Source organism: Pelodiscus sinensis, chromosome 3 (genome assembly GCF_049634645.1).
Source record: "Pelodiscus sinensis isolate JC-2024 chromosome 3, ASM4963464v1, whole genome shotgun sequence".
NCBI classification, from domain to species: domain Eukaryota; kingdom Metazoa; phylum Chordata; order Testudines; family Trionychidae; genus Pelodiscus; species Pelodiscus sinensis.
In genome coordinates, this window is record NC_134713.1 from 36,447,209 (window position 1) to 36,467,606 (window position 20,398).

Consider the following 20,398-nt stretch of genomic DNA (forward strand, 5'->3'; position numbering starts at 1 on the left):
GCAACGATGCTCTACTGTACAAAATCAGCCACTATTCCGGAAAAACTATTCTGCTCCCGCTCGGGCATAAGTCCTTATATCGGAACACTGTTCTTGAAAAGGCCCAGTGTAGACAGCCCAGTAGTCTTTTCTGGAAAAAAGCCCCGATCGTGAAAATGATGATTGGGGCTCTTTTCCAGAAAAGCGTGTCTATATTGGCCACAGATGCTTTTCTGGAAAAAGGGCTTTTCCGGAAAAGCAGCCTGCCAATGTAGATGCTCTTTTTCCGGAAATACTTATAACGAAAACTATTCTGTTTTAAGCATTTCCAGAAATTCATGCCAATGTAGACACAGCCTATGAGTACATTTTGAAAGTGTCTCTGCAAAGAAACAGATTGCAAACACAGTGTCTAAGTGAAACTCTGGTAAGACTGAAGTGATGCTGATTAGAAGAGGAAAATATTTTGAAGAGCTGCCCAAAATCATAATGCCATCTTTGACTGAAGATGGCTGGCCTCATTTTTTCATTGTGGCCTCATTTTTTCATGGTGCTACATGTTTTTTGAATCTTCTAAATTCTGTGCTGCTCTTAAATACTTTTATAACAGAACAACCAGAAATGTGGTGATATTTTTGTTATATTTTTTATCTTTTTGATTTGTCAGTAAGTTGTATTTCTTCCTGTTTAATGAAGACATATAATCCATATAATCATTAATTCCTGGCTTAATTGCAATAATGTATTATCTAGGTAATGATGGAGGGTGGCATGAAGAAATCCCAGATATCACAAGGCACAACTAACCTTTTTCCAAGCAGCAAAAGTTATGAAATCACATCAGCCAGGTTCTTTGATGGGGAAGTCCCTGGTTCCAACGTATGGCTTTGATCATCAATTTACAGGGCCCTACTTTTTTAGAGACCCTCTTGCTGTCCCTGGAGTGGTTGTGTTGCCACAACATCAATGGTTATCAGGAATGATGCTAACTGCACCAATAATTGAACTGTAGGAGCCAGGGATCATAAGTGGCTACCCCATAGCTGTGAAACTGCTTTCTATTAGATATTATAATGTTTGGACAGCCCGCTTTGCAATATTTTTTCTCAGTAGCAGTGTTGAGATATGTTGTAGGAAATTGTATTTAGATACTGTTTATGTTTGGGGAAGATTAAATGGACACTTAAGCCATGTTGTGCTTAAACAGAACTCAATGGGGAAATTCCACTGAAAATTGGATGACACAATATAATTGTAATTGTGAGTTTAGCTTTTAGCTAGAGAGAGACATTACCATTTATTAATGAACTAGAGGATTTATCTGGGACTTCTGTTGTCCTTAACTCAATTAATTTTTGTTTTTCTTCATTTAAATCATTGCTCTGGGATGGTGTTGAGGATGAAGGGGTTCCTTGGGGCAGGGGAGCAGGACTACCCCACACCTCTCACTGCAGCAGCTTGGAGCCAGATAAGAAGCACCTCTCCATGGCTGCTGCAGTTCCAGTTGGCACAGATGGGGGAAGAGTGCATGTCCCCCAGCTGGGGCAGGTCCAGGTATGTCTGCTGCCTGCACTCCCAAACTGGATTGAGAAAAGGAGCAAACTGTGCACTTTCCCCTTGTTCCCTGACAAAGAGGAACAGCCAGAAATGTTCCAGAATACATGTGAGGGACAAGCTGCAGCACCCCCCAAGGGGTTTCTGGAATGTGGGAGGCTTGGGGTTGAGGCAGTCCCAGGCGGGGTGGGGGATGCATCCACAGCCATCTTCTTTCACTTGCTAGGTTATGCATCCCTGTGCATGTGTGGAGAGAAGCTTCAGCCTTCTCCCCGCACAACCAAACTCTTATCTTGCTTTAAGTTACGATAAGAGAAAGCTACTTACTAAATTTGGTGTCCTAGCTCTTAGCATTTAGGAGGAGTTTTTGAAGAAACAAGATGCACAGACAGACTGACTCACTCGCTCACTCAAACAAACACAAATATATAGGGGTATGTCTACACTACAAAGTTAGTTCGAACTAACGGACGTTAGTTCGAACTAACTTTAATAGGCGCTACACTAGCGCTCCGCTAGTTCGAATGTGAATCGAACTAGCGGAGCGCTTAGTTCGAACTAGGTAAACCTCATTTTACGAGGATTAAGCCTAGTTCGAACTAGCTAGTTCGAATTAAGGGGTGTGTAGCCCCTTAATTCGAACTAGTGGGAGGCTAGCCCTCCCCAGGTTTCCCTGGTGGCCACTCTGGCCAACACCAGGGAAACTCTATGCCCCCCTCCCGGCCCCGGACCCCTTAAAGGGGCACGGGCTGGCTACGGTGCCCGTGCCAGGTGCAAGCCTGCCAGCACCCAGCCGGCAGACCCTGCACCTGGTACGGCACAGAGCCACCCACCCAATGTCCCACAGCCCACCCCCTCTTCCCGGGACCAGGCTGGCGGCTCCCGGGAGCTTGCCCTGGACCACAAGAGGCGGGCACCTTCCTGGGCTAGTGCGGACATCGTGGACCTCGTCCACAATCTCCGCACTAGGCACAGGAAAGTGGCCGTCTAGGGCAGGAGAGCTGCCAGCCTGGCCACCCAGGAGCAGGTGTGCATGAAAATCAAGGGGGTCCACTGAGACCCCCGACCCTGAGCCCTGAGCCCTGAGCTTACAATGGCCGTCCTGGGTCAGAACAAAGGTCCATCTAGCCCAGTAGCCTGTCTGCCGACAGCGGCCAACCCTAGGGACCCTGGAGGGGATGGACCGAAGACAGTGACCAAGCCATTTGTCTCATGCCATCCCTCTCCAGCCTTCCACAAACTTTGGGCAGGGACACCACTCCTACCCCCTGGCTAAGACTACTCCATGGACCCAACCTCCATGACTTGATCTCACTTCCCTTTAAACTCTGTTCTAGTTGTAGCCTTCACAGCCTCCTGCAGCAAGGAGTTCTGCAGGTTAACTATTTGCTTTGTCAAGAACAACTTTCTCTTACTAGTTTGAAGCCTGCTACCCATTCCTTTCCTTTGGTGTCCTCTAGTCCTTCTTTATGGGAACTCAGGAAGAACTTTTCTGAATGCACCCTCTCCACCCAACCCCTACTTTTAGAGACCTCTATCCTGTCCCCCCTCCGTCTCCTCTTTTCTAAGCTGAAAAGTCCCAGTCTTTGTAGCCTTTCTTCATCTGGGACCTGTTTCCAACCCCTGATCATGTTAGTTGCCCTCCCCTCTCCCAGCCTTTCTCTTCCCCTCTCCCACCTCCTTTTCCCAGTCTCCCCCAGGTTTGTTCAATAAAGACAGAGTCAAAGTTGGAAGAAACGTTATCTTTATTTTGTACATCAATAAGAAGGGGGGCTAGGGAAGGGTAAGTGGAAGGAGGTGAGGGAGGAATGGGGTACGAGCCCCCGATGGGGAGGACTGGGCTGGCTCTGCGGCCTTCTGGGGGTGGAAGCTCTCCTGCAGCCCCCCAATTGCCCGCTCTCCCCAGATGGCAGCCTGTAGCAAGTGCAGCCGGGCTGATGGCCGAGTGGTGTGATGTGCCCAGTGTGGGTACTCCGGGCACTCCAAGCCAGAACTTCTTTGCAAGCGGGGCACCCCTTAGAACTGTGTGTCCGGGGTGGGGGTCGGGACCCTTTAAGTGCAGCCCTTGGCTAGCCTGAGACAGCATCTCCATGCTCTAAGTCCTCCTCTGATGCCCTGCCGGCACTGCTTCCGGCCATCCTTAAGCCCTGTTCAGAGTCCACTCAATGTGGACTTGCTAGTTCGAATTAGCAAAACGCTAATTCGAACTAGTTTTTAGTTCTAGACGCGTTAGTTCGAATTAGCTTAGTTCGAATTAACTAATTCGAACTAAGTTAGTTCGAACTAGCGCTGTAGTGTAGACGTACCCAGGTAGATTAGGTAAAGTGGACTTAGATACAAACCATTGCTGCTTTCCTTGATTTTTTAAGACTGAAGTAGCCAGGTTTTGCAAAAACAAAATACCTCCTTACCTAGTTTTCCATTTTTACATGTTTTTTATTATCCAGTATCTACTGTTAATGTAGAGGATTGAAAGTAATTTATTTTCTTATCAGATATTATAACGCTGGGTATAGTGAGTTTTGAAAAATAATTAGACACTAGAGGTTGTTCCCCAGATCATAGCAGTACTAATGTAAATTGTATTTGAGCCTCCACAGTCTGAAAATGTTAGTTTGAATATTCCTTCCAAAGTTCTAGTGATGAATCCCAGAAGATAGAGTATGTAGGTTTGCATAAGCATTGCCTAAGTATACATGCCTATTTATGGCATACTTCATTATAGTGTTATTTGAACCCAGTGTGTCCACTAAAGTGAGCTGGAAACTTGGAAGAACAGGCTTCTTCAAGAAATTTTTGACATTCTGGCTAGAGAAATCACAGACATGCCCTTTTCAGGTTATTTCTGATCCTGGATGGAAACCGAATGTGGAAAAAAAATATAGTACCAGAATGTTCAGGACCCTTGATGAAAATTCAGTTGTGTTCTAGGAATGAGCAAAGATTATAGGTGCAGGCTCTCTCATAAGGTGTTTTTCCTTGTGCCACGTTACCTGGTCCTAGTTAATAGTCACAGATAAAAGGTGTTTTAGTAATACAATTAAAGAAGGAAGCATCACATTTCACATAGTGCAAAGTAATTGTTCTCATACTGTGCACTTGTAACTGGATGGCATGTGAGGAGCTCAGCTTTATTTTTATTATTACTGGTTGGCTGGTTGCAGTTTAACAGTAAATAATTCCACTGTGGTGCATATCATATCATATGCTTCATACATCTGCTTGTTATTATTTCTTTTTCCAAACTAATTAATATCAGTGACAACGGCACCAGCCCAGGGTGGCAGCCTTTCCTGTTGGGTAATTCAGTAGATAAACCTCATTTCACTGCAGCAGATCTTTCTATTTCTGCTTGCAAGTGACCACCTCCTGGACATGTCAATGTGCATTCTGGAGGCTAATCCTGATATAAGTGGGCTGGAAAGTGAGCTGGAAACTTTGAAGAAAAGGCACTTTCTCTCTCCCTGCCCTGCTTACAGCATGAAGCTTCCGAAACTTATGACACATGAAGGCTGTGTCTACACTGGCTGCTTGAATTTCTGGAAAAGCACTGATGATCTAATGTAAAAATCATCAGTGCTTTTCCGGAAAAACTATGCTGCTCCCGTTCAGGCAAAAGTCTTTTTCCGGAAAACTGTTCCAGAAAAGGGCCAGTGTAGACAGCACAGTAGTGTTTTCCACAAAAAAAGCCCCGATCACGAAAATGACGATCGGGACTTTTTTGCGGAAAAGTGCGTCTAGATTGGCCACGGACGCTTTTCTGGAAAATGTGCTTTTCCGGAAAAGCGTCCTGCCTATCTAGACGCGCTTTTCCGAAAATGCTTTTAATGGAAAACTTTTCCGCTAAAAGCATTTCCGGAAAATCATAGCTGAAGTGTTCTGTGTTATCCTTACAAAGAAAAGTAGACTCCTAGCCTAATCTTAACCCACATATGCCCTCCTTTTTTCCTTCACTACCTCTCTTCACACTTTGTCATGGAAATGCATGGCAGTGCTATCTCAATACTAACACTCAGGTGTGATGATTCTTACGTGCTTCTGTGGAAGCTGTATTTCTTGCCACTGCTTGTACACCATGCCCTATCAAAGAGGAACAAGCTGCAGTGTGAGGACAACAGTGTCAAAAGCACACAGAACCAGCAAATAAAAAAATGAGAAGAAAAACACTTATCAGTGTTTAAATCACCTCTAAATGTTTTCAAGTGGGCATCTTTGTCTGGAACTCTAGAATCTAGAACACCTGTCTAACCATTATCAATGGGTAATTTCCAAGCATGGCTCCATATTTAAGCAGCTGTGATATGGTGACTAAATATGCTATAACTGTGATAAGAAACTGCAAACGTATATAGAATGCTTTCCCATTAGCCATTTTGATTAAAAGAAAAGTCTGGCTCTACCGATAGGGAATTTATTGTAGCTACAGCTAAGCTTGTTAGCACAGTCGCATTGTTTGTAATTTCAGTGAAACATTCTTAACTATCTTGAATGTGTTTGTAATGTGGGTACTAATACACTGTCTTGAATGGCAGGAAATATAGCCTTCTGTTTTTAGACTAAATAGAAGTTGATCTAGTTCTTGATTTATTTGGCACAAGAGCAATTAAGCTATATTCTGGGATATACCAATGGGTTGTATTGTCAATCCCTTTCCTTTTTAGAGACTGATGTGTGGATTTTACACAGCTATTTTTTGTGTCTTATGCTTCTTAACACTTGAGATTTTTCTGACTAGTATTTGTACCTCACTGTTTTCATCAGTCGCTGACCAGTGGAGTAGCAGTCACTATGTACAGAAACTGTCTACCCCTTTTTAGCTATTGAGCCACTAGACTGCTAAAAATAAAAGACAAGAAAGAACACCCTAACCTACCATTTACTTGAATTGTCCCCTCAAATTTTGATTTGCTCACCCTGTGTCAATTTGCAACACCCTTAGTCACACCGATCAGTACCTTACTCCATGAGCAGTCCTATTGCAGCCAGTGGGGCTACTTGTGGAACAAGGTATTACAAAGTAGCAACTAATTTTAGCTAGATGTGACCTCCCGTAAAACTTCCACAAATAAGAATGTCTAACAAAATACTTTGCTGATAAAATTTCAGCTTGAGCATTGCTCTGATCAGAGTTTTAACCAAACCAATCTAACTGAACAAATTTGAAACACAAATAGAAAACAGACTAAATATATTTTATTAGAAGTTTATTTACTGAGCAAGTAGCACTGACAATCAGAGTCCTAAAAATATTCCATAAGGATGGCTAATATTTATGTAGTGTGCAAGCATTGGTACTTTTGCTGTCAATATATATATATTGCAGTAGTTAGAAACAAGACATACAGTATTTCTTACTTCGCTAAAAAGAAACTGTCAGCTACACACCTTAAGCACTGATGGATTCTGCTTGTCTAAACTCCCCAGTGCTTCCTGAAAACATGAGAATTCTGAGAAGGTGCCAGTGGTTTTATCTTATTTGCCTTCACCTAAAAGGAATTTCTTTTAATGAGCTCCGCCAGGCAGTTTTAATGTTTCTTCTTCATTTGCAGCTCTGTGGATGATTATGCAGGATTCATGATATCACATCAGCAGAAGCTGCTGTAGATTGATGGGACCCCATCAATCACCCTGCCCCCTCAATATTATAAAGATTTGTGTCGTCAGGGGCTGTGACGTCGAGTAGGAAGTTGTCCATTTATGGATACTAAAGCAAATGATATCATCACAATAGGTGGCTCCTGTCTAAATAGGGATCATTTGTGAAATGAGATTACAAGCATTTATCTGGAAACCAGGAGACAGAGGCACCTGTTTTATGTAATTGATATCCTGGGAAATCAGATTATACAATAATCAAGACAAATCCTTATTTCTAATTCTATTATGTGAAAAAACTCTCCTTTTTCTGCCTACACAAAACAAAGCCCACATCCACATGGAATAAGCTCCAGACCATGTTTTCTATTATGCTTGAATATATGGGACATGCATTGCAATCCTATGCTTGCCACACTGCTGCAGTATACTTGTTTTGCAGAGCTCTCTAGCAGGCAAGTCAAAGCTGTGACTAATCAGGCCCCTGGATACATACTTTAATTTCTGGTCTTCATTTTTTACCATGAATTTGAATTGTTCATTGACTGCATATTTTTCTGATTTGTGAGACGCTCCATGCTCTGTATTTGGATGCTGCCTGCAGTACATCATTAGTCTTTAAGACGGTAAGTCAAAAATGACTCATTTCTTACTTTTTTACCTTCAGTTTATACTTTCTTCAACATCATGTCATCAGTCAGAAAATAATGTATTAATTATCCATAAACGAGTTAATTTTCAACACATGTTCTCTTTCTCCCTCCCCTAGTACTTTGCACCATGTTTTTTTGCCTCATGCAAGCAATAGGCTTGTATTGTCTTTATGGAAAATGGTTTTGCTACATTATTTTCCATTATCATATTGCTGCCTTACATGATATTCCTTAATTACAGTGGTAAATAGGAAAGTAGGTTGCACAAAGAAGTCTAAAACTAAACATGCATTACTAAAATAAAATAAGTTCAGTCTGGTATTAACCTTCAGTACAATAAATCCTATATTAATTTGTAAGGCATCAACCTTTTTTTATACTTCCGTTAAAGTAGGCATGTTGCTGAATGGAATTAGTAAATATAAGGACCAGCAATTACAAAACTCTTTATTTCATTGAAAGCTGCAAAAAAGAAAAACCTTACCGAAAGGGCAGGTATCTCTGTAGAGCAGAGTGCAGAAGAAGATTCAGTAGTATCTCTTATCAACAGCACTAAATGGGATAAAAGAGAAAAGATAGAGTATGATGTGAAGTGCTCTGTTGGTTCATATCATTCAAACACTACTGATAAAAATACTATTTAACAGCAACATTTTTTAAAAAGCTTTGAACCTAAAATACTAGCGACAGTGCACTCAACACATAAAATATTCTAAATTAGCTGATATATTAATTGTACAGTGAGGGTTACAATTTTATCTAAGGATATGTTTAAGCAGAGATATGAAGGACTGCTAGGTTACTAGTTCTCTTCTAGTAAGATTCAGAGAATAGGGTCTTTAGGACAAAGAAACTTTGTAACAAGTAAGTGGTGTCTGGATGAATTGAAATGTATGAATGTTATATGTATTCTATATAACTGTTTTTCATAGCTCAATGCTTCTTAACACTTGACATTTTTCTATCATATATTTAGCACTGATAGATCAGACTATACTTATAAAAATTTAGTAAAACTACACTAACAGACACAGTTTTTAATTAACTCTCAAGTATCTAGGAAAAATAGCTTCTCTTTGTTAAAATGTGTACAGGGATGTAGTAGTAAAAGGCATCTTCTCTAGGGACCAAGAAAACCAAACTAAACTGTATATTTTTATATATATAATTGTCATAGGTTCAAAAGTTTTTATGGCTCTCGATTATTTTCATTCCCATTGCTACATTTTAAGGAAGGCTGGATACCAGCATTAGCAGAGTAATTAGTCTGTAAACATGCGTTAATATCAGCACTTAAAAATGTGTTCTTCAGTGATTTGGAGGACGAATATCCAGCATGCTTTCCAGTCAATTCATGTATTCTTTATTCAGCAACAGGTGATCAACATGATTATTCAGTTAACAATCCAGTACATTTTAAAGTGCAAGCTTTGGTATGCAAATGCAATTAAATAATGTTTACTAGATTTATAAAATCTACATGTTCAACAAAATTTTTGGCCCTAGGTATCCAGTTTTACTGTGTTTGAAATGCCGGAAGGCAAGTTACATTATTTCAATTCGTATGCACACATTAAAGCATAAGCATAAGATTACTGTCAGGCATTTCCCTCTACTTTTTGCTAACAACTCCCCAAATAAAGGATATTTTAAAGTTTAAAACATGCATAGAGTTGGCATTCTAAATATACTCTGTGAAAGTTATTTCATTGTAAATACATCTTAAAGTGCACTAGAAAAGGAAGGAATTTCCATAGACTTCAGTCATTTACATTAAGCAAAAGATGTAATTCAGTTTCTGCATTTATTGTATGTCACACTGCTGCAATACTCTAATTCTGGCACGCAACCTTTTATGTATCCTGGTTCATCTAATCTGAGGTAAAGTGTAGTTGTCAGAGGCCATCATTTAGAAAGAAAGAAGATTATTGAATTGGAACTTGTTCTATCTTCTTTTGGTAAACAATTTACAATCGTAACATTTTATTTTCAACAAATTAATTAAGATTATTATAACAACTTTTGATATATACTTCATTGCCTTTTTAATAGAATATTATTAATTATGAAATACAAAGTAAATCAACATGTGTACACTAAAATTATCATGCTGACGATCACATGAATGAAAGCTATACAATCACTTAAATTTTTAACTTCATATTAGTATTTCTTTGATATTATGGATACAAAAATATGTAACACATGGGCGGAACTTAATAAGTAATCATGGCAAAGAGCATATACAATATTCCACTTTTCAAAATAGTAATGTCAGAAAAGGAAATTTTATATGCAAGTGTTATACAGCTACATAATATTGATTGTGTCATTACTAGAGACATTCCATAGTTTTTATTCATAAGTGTTCTCTGAAGCAGTGTTTTTATATATATAGAGAGAGACTAATAAAAGTTTTTCCTGCTGGACAACAGAATGATATCATCACACTCTCTGCCTGCAAAAGCTGCCAGGGAGATGGAGGTTGGTGAGCACAACGAGCAGCGGGCACAACCCCCAAACACTATCTTGAGCATATTTTTCTGAAAACTGGGGTTCATGTGCTTGGAAAGTTACAATTTTTGTTTTTAATGCTACGTCTGCTCTTAGCTTAAATCAAAACAAAAACTTGCAGTTTCTATTGTAAATGTGTTCTTATGATACAAAGGCCTGGATCTCATCTTAGATCACCAATGTAAATCAAGAACGAGTGCTCTTAAGTTCATTGGAGTTAGCATTAGAATAATACTGGTGTAAGGGATTTCTGATTGAGGGACCTGGTCAAGTCTTGATTCATACACACAAAAGAGCCATGTTCACACACAGGCAAAGGAGAGAATATAGGCCCTGGTGTTTTGTGGGTTTTCAGTGCTACCTTAATATAAAGGTTAAATAATAATAGGATATTTGAGGGTTCTAATGCCTGCTAATTTTCCATACTCATTTCAAAAGGAAATTCTTTATACATATTACAGCATAATATGGTTGTATGGAAAGATATTTTGCATAGGCTGTAAACTTCTGATAGACACTTTTGCTGTCTAACCATTGGCATTACTTTTATTAGTATGGTTCAAATACTTAGCTCCAGGTTGTTGTATAGAGCTAGAGTACATGGCAGGCCAGACATAATTGACTGGAAAGGCTACAGTTAAATTTAATTAAATTATTTTTAATTTATCATGATACATTATGAAATATTTATAAATGCCACAATGAAAAAAATGTATTCATAGGTGTAGCATGAATTGTACATAGGGTATAATTTAACTTTTTGACCGATATATTTACAAAATAGATATTAAGACTGACAAAGTCATGAAAATCATACAGAACAGTATTAATGTCATCTAAGTATTCAGGAAAGACCAAAGTTATTCTGCTTACCAAGCTAGTACTTCTTCTTAGGTGTGTGTTGCTGAAATATGAATTAGGCAACACGTCTGTTACTGTCAAGTAACCACCATTATGCACTTAGGGGAAAACTGAAGAAGTCACAAAGTACTCCATATATTGCTTTACTGTAGTGAAATTGTGCATAGTGGACACCATTAAAATCTTGACAGTTGCTCTTTGTAAGTAATAAATATTACTACAATATCCGAGGAAGCAGTAATAGTAATTAGTTACAATGATGAAATTGTAAAGCCTTTGAAGATGACCAGTGATCATAAAAATATTCCAGAGCTGAAAGTCACAAGCATATTGTACATAACATGGATTTGCCAACTCTGACTGAAGGTATTCTGGGAGATTTTTTTTTAATGTGATGTAATGTAATTTTCTTTAAATATCTTATTAAAATGTCATGGATTGCTTTAAATAGTCACCAGGAGATCAATGCTGATTCCAGGAGACTGAAGGCCAATACTGGAGGGCTGGCAATCCTGCTGTAACATGCAGTTTCTTAGAAGAACACTCTTGGTTTGCAGATCTCAAATTAAACTCAGCCCCTCGGTAACCTGTTGCTCTTTGAGAACAAACATTTCCTCTAGATCCTGGTCATTCGATCAGCTGTTCCAAAATGAGAGCAGCAAGAGTGTTTATGAATCTCAGCTAATCTACTGGGAAATGCACCAAATTAAATTGTGGACACAGATAGCTCAAACCTACTCCCACTGAAGTTGACATCAAAATTCTGTTAACTTAATTGGTATCAAGATGAGGGCAATACTTTATATATCATTGCAGGGCAAATGGACACTGTCCTTCCTTCTCACAGGCCAGCCCCCTGAAAATATTCTTACAAGCAGAGAGGCTATTGAAGTTTTTCAAAAGCACAGCTCTTGTAGAATTTGTATGAAATGCCTGCTCACAAGAGGGGAAGAGGCAGAGTGAATATATGGCATGAATCTCTAGTGAAGCAAAGGAAATGGATGCTTAATGCCTTCTCCTTCTGTGTATGTTGTAGTAGAGTCAGATCCAGCAGATTTCCTCAACTGACACAATGGGGAGTTTTGAGGTTATAACATTGTCCACCTGTTTCCTGCTAAGGAGACCCTTAAGTTCTTCCGGGTATGGGTGCAGATGATCTATAAGAGAACCATTTTCGGTTGTATTTTCCCCTGCTGAAATCAGTGTGTTTGCGAGCAGAAAACTGATCAGGCATTAGTGCAACATGAAATAACTTTATCTCTCACTCTGTGGCTAGTATTGTACAGCTGCAGGAGAACCCAAAGAAAGGTAGTGTAGCTCTTGACAGAACTATGCTGCAATATGGAAGCAGAAGGCAGTGTATCAGTGCATGGAGATCAGGCCTCTATTCTTGTGGCTTCTGTATCTATGGAGTTGAGTCTTTTCATTCATGTGGGTCTCTGTGATTCGGAAGTAAACCTCCTGCTCACTGGTTGGTAATTCAGGAAAACTAGTCACTTAGAAGAGCCCAAATCTTCAAGCAGGCCTTACCAGGCACAACACTTAGGGTATATCTACACTACAGTGTTATTTTGAAATAGCTTATTTCGAAATAACACGTCCACACACAAATACATTTTGAAATAGCATTTTGCTATTTCGAAATAGCGCATCCACACTGAGTGGACTCTGAATTGCATTTAAGGCTGGTCGGAACCAGTTCCAGCTATGTAATATACATAGAGAACAATAAAGCTGGCTAGATACAAAACACTGTCAAATACACCAAGGCTGTGTCTACATTGGCACCCCTTTCCGGAAAAGGGATGCTAATGAGACACTTCGGAATTGCAAATTCCGCGGGAGATTTAAATATCCCCCGCGGCATTTGCATGAACATGGCTGCCACTTTTTTCCGGCTCGGGGTTTTGCCAGAGAATAAGGGATCTTCCGGAAAAGGGTTTATTTTCCGCAAGATCCCATCTAGACTGGCGCTTTTCTCTGGCAAAACCCCGAGCTGGAAAAAAGCGGCAGCCATGTTCAGGGAAATGCCACGGGGGATATTTAAATCCCCCGCGGAATTTGCAATTCTGAAGTGTCTCATTAGCATCCCTTTTCTGGAAAGGGGTGCCAGTGTAGACACAGCCTTGGTGTATTTGACAGTCCTTTGTATCTAGCCAGCTTTATTGTTCTCTATGTACAGACATTTGTTTTCCCTATTTGTGCAGGCTTTTCACATAGCACAGAAAAGAGAAAAGCTCTTAAAGCAGGAAAATCTAATTGTATTATCACAAACTGCTGCAAATAAAGTACCCAAAGCTCATAGTGGATGCCTTTTTAATTGTTTTTTCCTGTTTTTCGTGAAGTCAGTGATATCGCTTCTGTAAATATTGCATCCCAAATGTTCTGGCAACTTAGATTTTGTGAATTCCCTAATAATGTTGAAAATTGAATTAACACAGTGCAAAAACCTTTACAATCAATCATCTGATTCTTCTGGATTTTCTCTCCTTCACTTCTCTCAGCAACCACCAAACAGACACTGAAAGCCAGGTATTAAAAACTCTAACTGAACACTAAGGCCATATAGTCTACTATATTGTAGCCAGTATTAAACTTAACTTGATCAATGATTGAAGACTGCTATTCTCACATGCCTGTATTCTACCCTCAGATGAAAAGTTTCAGAGAGGTTCTGGGGGTCAGACTTTCAACCTTATTCTTCTTTCTATGGCTGCAAGGGCCCGTTTGCGTTAGTCTCCACACAAGCAAGTAGCAAAGGAGACTGTGTCTTCCCCAGAAGAGTTTACAATTTAGGCATCAGATAGGGTTCAGTAGGTGGATCAAGCAGACAAATGGGTGTTGGGATGATGAAGTAACAAAATGAAGAAAAGTTGATGTCTTATTTTCTAGTTAACTTTAAGCATTTTTTTTTAATTTGCACAAAATGGACAAATATAAAGCCATAAATTGTGTAATTAGAATCTAATTTTGTAGCAGACACACATTTCATCTATGGCACACATTTCATCTTGGAACTATTCATGTAAATTTGGTAGGAATGAGTGTTATGGAAGCAAGCTTGTTTGGCTTGTTCCATTCCCCATTCAGTCCAATCCAGTAATGCAAATCTGCCTCCAAAAAGAACATAGAATCATAGAACACTAGAACTGGAAGGGACCTCGAGAAGTCATCGAGTCCAGTCCTCTGCCCTCACAGCAAGACCCAGTACTGTCTAGAACATCCCTGATAGATGTCTATTTAACCTTCCCTTAAATATTTCCAGAGACAGAGATTCTAGAACCTCCCTAGGCAATTTATTCCAGTGTTAAAACCACCTTGACAGGAAGTTTTTCCTAATGTTCAATCTAAACCTCCCTTGCTGCAGTTTAAGCCCATTGCTCCTTGTCCTATCATGAGAGGCCAAGGAGAACAATAGAACAGTGTAAGTCTTTAAAAGTACCACGTTTATTGTAGATGTAAATGACTATGGGCTTCCCATTGACTTCCATTGGTTTGGGATCAGGACCAACAGGAAGAGGGAAATAATCCATCTGACTGTAATAATACTCTCCTGCCTTTCAAATATTTGTCCTTAATTCCTCTGAAGCCTTTAGTGGTACCACTCTGGCACATCCCTCATGTGAACTTGTGTGCAGTGAGAAGCTGCCTTTCATTGTTCTCCTCACTCCCAGATAACACAATGTTGTCCAGATCCTGACTGATTTTGTGTTAAATCCATGACATTGAAAGTAATGAATTAGGTCTGTATGTTTGTATTTCAGTAAACAAGCATTAGCATACCTTTACTATAGAATCATAGTAATGTAGGACTTTAAGAACCTCACAAGGTAATCTATTCCCCCCCCCCTCACCCCCCACTAACACAGGATTAGGCACATCTATGCTTTTTGTATAAAAGTGAGAGACACTTGCATTTTCTGTGTTCATAAAAGTTCATATCTTGCTTAGCATGTCTCCCAAGGAATGCTGCTGTTATGTATTCTTCATTCACACACAAAAAAGAGCTAACAGTTACTTTTGATCAGACACAGAGAGCATAATGCGTCTCTCCTCTGAGAATCCATTCTGTCATGTGAGGACAACTGTTGCTGAACTCCAGGCATGAGAATATTAGATACTTAATGGTGCCTTGTGTTTCTAAGTACAGCACCTGCATACACCACAAATGTCTCCTTCATATGAGAGCTTTAGGGTATCTGATCGCTCCAGTCAGAGACCTGGAAATTTGGCCTGATTTTATGATGTAGGTGTGCAATTAGTCAAGTAAAATGCAGGCAACTGCTTAAAAGAAATCAAGTAATTAAGTGAGCAAAAGACCTATTCTGGTTATATTGTGATTGTGCTTTTCGGGTGAGATTTAAAACTAAATGGGGCATCCACTCACAGATTACTTAAGTGCTTTTGAGTACCCCATTGCTAACTTAAACAAACAAAAACTATTTGGTCTATAGGATCATTCATTAACCCTTTCATTAAGATCTCAACTCTCAGCATTCTGCAGAATAACTTTGTGTCTAATTCTGTCAGTCTGCCCCTGTGACACCAACCTGCCAGGTTCCTGAGGTGTGACCAACCAATTATATCAGCTTCCTGCATGTTCCTGAAGCACACATTCAGACATGCTCCTTTTGCTTTTGTGGTGCCATCATTAATATGCTAGAGAGCAGTGGCTGAGTGTGGAAATATGAAAGGACAAATCTGTGTTATTTTTATCCTTTCTGATTAAGAGGAGTTGCTGGGAGGAAGGTCTTGTAGTTCACATGTTTGATTCTGAAGATCTAGCTCTGCCACAGACTTCCTTTCTGAACTGAGTTCATCATGTAATCTGTGCTTCAGTGCTATGTCTACAAAATGGGGATACTGATAATTCCCTACTTCATACAATGCTCTTTTTGGGATAAATGCAGGGTGGTTCTTAGATACTGTGAAGGTGGGAGCCACTTCAGTACCAAAATAGAAATCACACCTAACTGTGCCAGAAGATCCCTCTGTATTGTTGGAGGAAGTCAATTTCTACAAAAGGAAAGATGTTTTCATTGTTAGTCTATCTGTGGGTGTCCAGTGAGGAGTACACAGATTGACACAAGCCTACAGATGCATCTACACTGCAAGACACCCATGAGTTATGCTTCGTTTGGCTTGAAAGTGCTGCAGAACTGCTGTACATGGCTGTAAGCAGCATGGTGCCCTGGAACCCTTCCTATTTGACTACGTTATGAATTTCAAAAGAATGTTAGGATATTAATTTTATTAATCAACTTTTCTTTAAAAGTTTCATCTCTAAATTTCTGGCTGGATCCCTTTAGTAATTTAAATATCACTGTATTGACAGCCATCTTATTTAGGCTGCATGTTTTCATAATGTAATGATAATGGCTCTTTTTTTCTGAAGCGTATCTGCTTTCTGGAGTTTCCAATGTCCTTTATTACAAGATAGTTCTGAAGTCTGAAATACTACTAAGCAATCATCAAATGATTTAGCTTGAAAACAAAAAGAAATTATATAACACATGTCAAGTCAGTTTCCAGTAAGAATCTAATTTGGGGATGGACATGCTACATTTTAAAAGAAAAATATCCTGTTTTCCTGGACTATAGTCAGGAAAATTTTGTAACTCCTAGTCACCATGGATCTAACACTTGGTTATGTGCATCATGGGAAATCAAAGCCAATTCACTTTTAATTTTGTGAAAAATGCTGTAAGTTTTGAACTATTCAAGACTCTTGTGGACCTATTCCTAGCTCTGCCCCTAGCCTACTAGGTGACAGTTGACAAGGCTTTTTGATGCCTCAGTTTCCATATCTGTATAATATGATAATAATCCCAACCTTCTTTATAAACCTCTTTAAGAATCTCTTATCAGAAGCTTGATATAAAAATTGCATATTGTTATTTATGAGTCATTTATTTGTTCCACTGCATAACTGGGATACTTCCACACCCTATCCATTTAAAAATAATGTTCTTGTGCTAAATTAAATATTCTGCCATGCAGTTATGTTGTGTCAGGATCAGGAAAATAATAGAGCACAAAATGTCTCCCAGCGACTGGATCAGGCACAGAGGGGATATTGTGACTACATTGCTAGCAGCTGTTGTCTTCTACGTTGAACAAATATTTAGTGAACTTAAAACATATGTTATAAATTTGGACAGAATATAGACTTCATCAGTTTATACTGATGATCTAATATTAATACAGAGCCAAAAATGATTTTTGAAATTATCAAAATATTCAACATGATGCAATTTATAGAGTAGCATTTATTTCTGCTTACAATGCTTCAGTTGGTCTGAGAATCTATTTTTAAATTATTTTAAAAATAATAATAGTTAGTGCCCAATATAGATTGTTATATAATTCAGCAAATGTTTTAAATCCTTAGATAGTAAATACGGGAAAATATAGCTAGTTATGAGCATGCTCAATCAAAAAACAAATGCAGTTAAACTTGCCCTTTTGAAATGCTAGTGCATATAAAGAAGACTGTGAATCAGATTTTCACAAAAAAATCAAAGTTGTTTTCAATTACAACTGTTCAAAATTATACACATTTGTCCTGATTTTTTTATATAGTTTTATCGGAAACATTGCCAAAATGGTTCAGATTTATCCTTTTCCAAAACCACTATGTTCAGTAAACTGACAAGTTTGGAAACTATTTAGATAGCTTTAACAGTATTTTCAATCTTTAAAAAATTGGAAAAAAATCCAAGTCTATTCCCCTAACATTATTTTTAATACACCCACATTTTTACAATGTCAACAATTTTTCATTATGTATTTCAATTTTAGGAAAAAGGGCCCTATTCTATGTGACCCTTCAGGATTTCATTTACAGAGGATATTAGCCAGTATGTCTGCATTCTCTTAACCAGGGTAGGATTTCAATTGGTTGTATTTGTGAACAGGAGTTACTTCATATAAAATACTGAATATTTAAGGCTAATTCTCAGTTCACATGAATGGGACTTCATTGGTGTCTCTGATTTCATGCCAATATTGCAGATGCAAATTTATGGGGATTGTGACATAATGTAAATGTGCATTGACTAAATGGTGTCAATAGAAGTCCCGTTTCAATGATTAAAATATTTTAGTGTCATTTTAGAACCCAGCTGGCAAAGTGACATCAGTATACATCTACAAAACCTGAATGGTAGTAAATTTCTTCTACAGTTTAAAATTAAAAAAAAAAAACTAATGGGAATGAAATTTATGTAATTATAAAAATACTAAAACTTAGAGTAACCTAAAAAAGCATGGATGTTGTATTCTGGAGTACAGGCAGTCCCCGGGTTATGTACAAGATAGGGACTGTAGGTTTGTTCTTAAGTTGAATCTGTATGTAAGTCGGAACTGGCATCCAGATTCAGCCGCTGAATCTGGACACCAGTTCTGACTTACATACAGATTCAACTTAAGAACCTCAGGCGTCCCCAAGTCAGCTGCTGCTGAAACTGATCAGCAGCTGATTCCAGGAAGCCTGGGGCAGAGCAACTCTGCCTCGGGCTTCCTGTAGTCAGCCGCTGGTCAGTTTCAGCAGCGGCTAACTTGAGGACGCCTGGGGTAGAGCAGCTCGGGTGCTGCTGGGTTGGTCCAGTAGCGCGGCCGCTCCTTGGCGCTACTGGACCAACCCAGCAGCACCCCAGCTGCTCTGCCCCAGGCGTCCTGATTCAGCCACCGCTGAAACTGATCAGCAGCGGCTGAATCAGGACTCCTGGGGCAGAGCAGCTGGGGTGCTGCCGGGTTGGTCCAGTAGTGCCAAGGAGCGGTGCTGCGGGACCAACCGGCAGTGCCCCACCTGCTCTACCACAGGCCCCGGGCTTTGCTCCACATCTCCCTGGTCTGCTGGGGGGGGCACTAGCTGCGTGTCCCCCCCAGCAGACCAGGGAAACGTGGAGCAAAGCGGCAGAGGACCCGGGCCGGACCGTGGCGCTTCCAGATCAGCGCCGCAGTCCGGCCCGGGTCCTCCGCGGCTTTGCTCAGCGTCTCCCTGGTCTGCAGACCAGGGAGACGTGGAGCAAAGCGGCGCAGGACCCGGGGCCGGACCAGTGGCCGCTTCCAGATCAGCTGGAAGCGCACGGGTCGGGCCGGGTCCTGCGCGGCTTTGCTCAGCGTCTCCCTGGTCTGCAGATCAGCTGGAAGTGCCGCGGGTCGGGCCGGGTCCTGCGTGGCTTTGCTCAGCGTCTCCCTGGTCTGCAGACCAGGGAGACGCTGAGCAAAGCGGCGCAGGACCCGGGGCCGGACCCGCGGCCGCTTTCAGATCAGCTGATCTGGAAGTGGCCGCGGGTCCGGCCCCGGGTCCTCCGCCGCTTTGCTCCCCGTCTCCCTGGTCTGCTGGCTCCCGCAGCACACCAGGGAGATGGGGAGCAGCTTTTCTCGCCCCAGAGGAGGCGGGCGGCGGGACCAGGCGTCCCGCCGCTCGAGTCCTCCGGGGCAAGAAAATCCCTGTTCGTAACTGCGGATCCGACATAAGTCAGATCCGCGTAACTCAGGGACTACCTGTATTGTGATTACTTCAATGTAGGCAATTTGAAAATGCTACTAATAGTGACATTCATTAATAAATGGCTGGCTACATCAACCTGGTAAGTGATCTATGTTACATTACTACTTTATTCATAAGAATAACATGACTAAAGTCGACATAGCTGGATCTACTCTCCCATCAATTTAGCATGTCTTCAGAAGACCTGCTAAATATACACTGTTGCTTTGATTGCAGCAGTACCAGTTTAGTTGGTAGACATGGCCAAAGAGTTAGATATGACACTTAGTATTCATCATATTTCGTATCATTATTCTTGTTCTGCAGTGTTGAATTCAACGTTTTTATTCCAAATGTCTCCATTTTTTGTGGGGTTTTCTTATTGTGTCAATGAAACATGTTTTTGATTCTCATTAAAGGAGTAACCACCAACTTCATCCATGAAGTTTCTTAAGGAAATCTGAAGCATGTAACAGTGTTTCTAAATTGAAAAATTAGGTACATGTTCAGTTCATCAAAGGGCTCGTTAGCTAAAGGGTTAGGGTTAGGGTTAGTAACCCTAACAGAACAATAACAGAACACAGACCAGTATAATGCTTAGTCTGTTAATTTTTGTGGCAGAATTGCCACAGAGTTAAATTAGACTTTCGTACCTCTTCATACCCCTTTTTAATAAATGAATGTTATGATTATGAAAGATATTAGAATGTCCATGCATGCATCTCCATTGCTGCGGCAGTGATGT

General features: G+C 40.2%; 1 protein-coding gene across 3 annotated transcripts in view; it reads left to right on the forward strand.

Moving 5' to 3' along the window:
* Positions 1 to 20,398, forward strand: part of DLGAP2 (DLG associated protein 2) — a 667,152-nt gene that overhangs the window by 198,603 nt on the left and 448,151 nt on the right. For 2 of the 3 annotated variants that reach the window (XM_075923576.1, XM_075923577.1), the window contains exon 1: positions 7,456 to 7,754. The exons of the other annotated variant lie outside the window; for it this stretch is intronic. The gene's annotated coding sequence lies outside the window, so the exon portion shown is untranslated. Of the gene's footprint in view, positions 1 to 7,455; positions 7,755 to 20,398 lie in introns of those variants that run through there. 3 annotated transcript variants of the gene reach the window in all.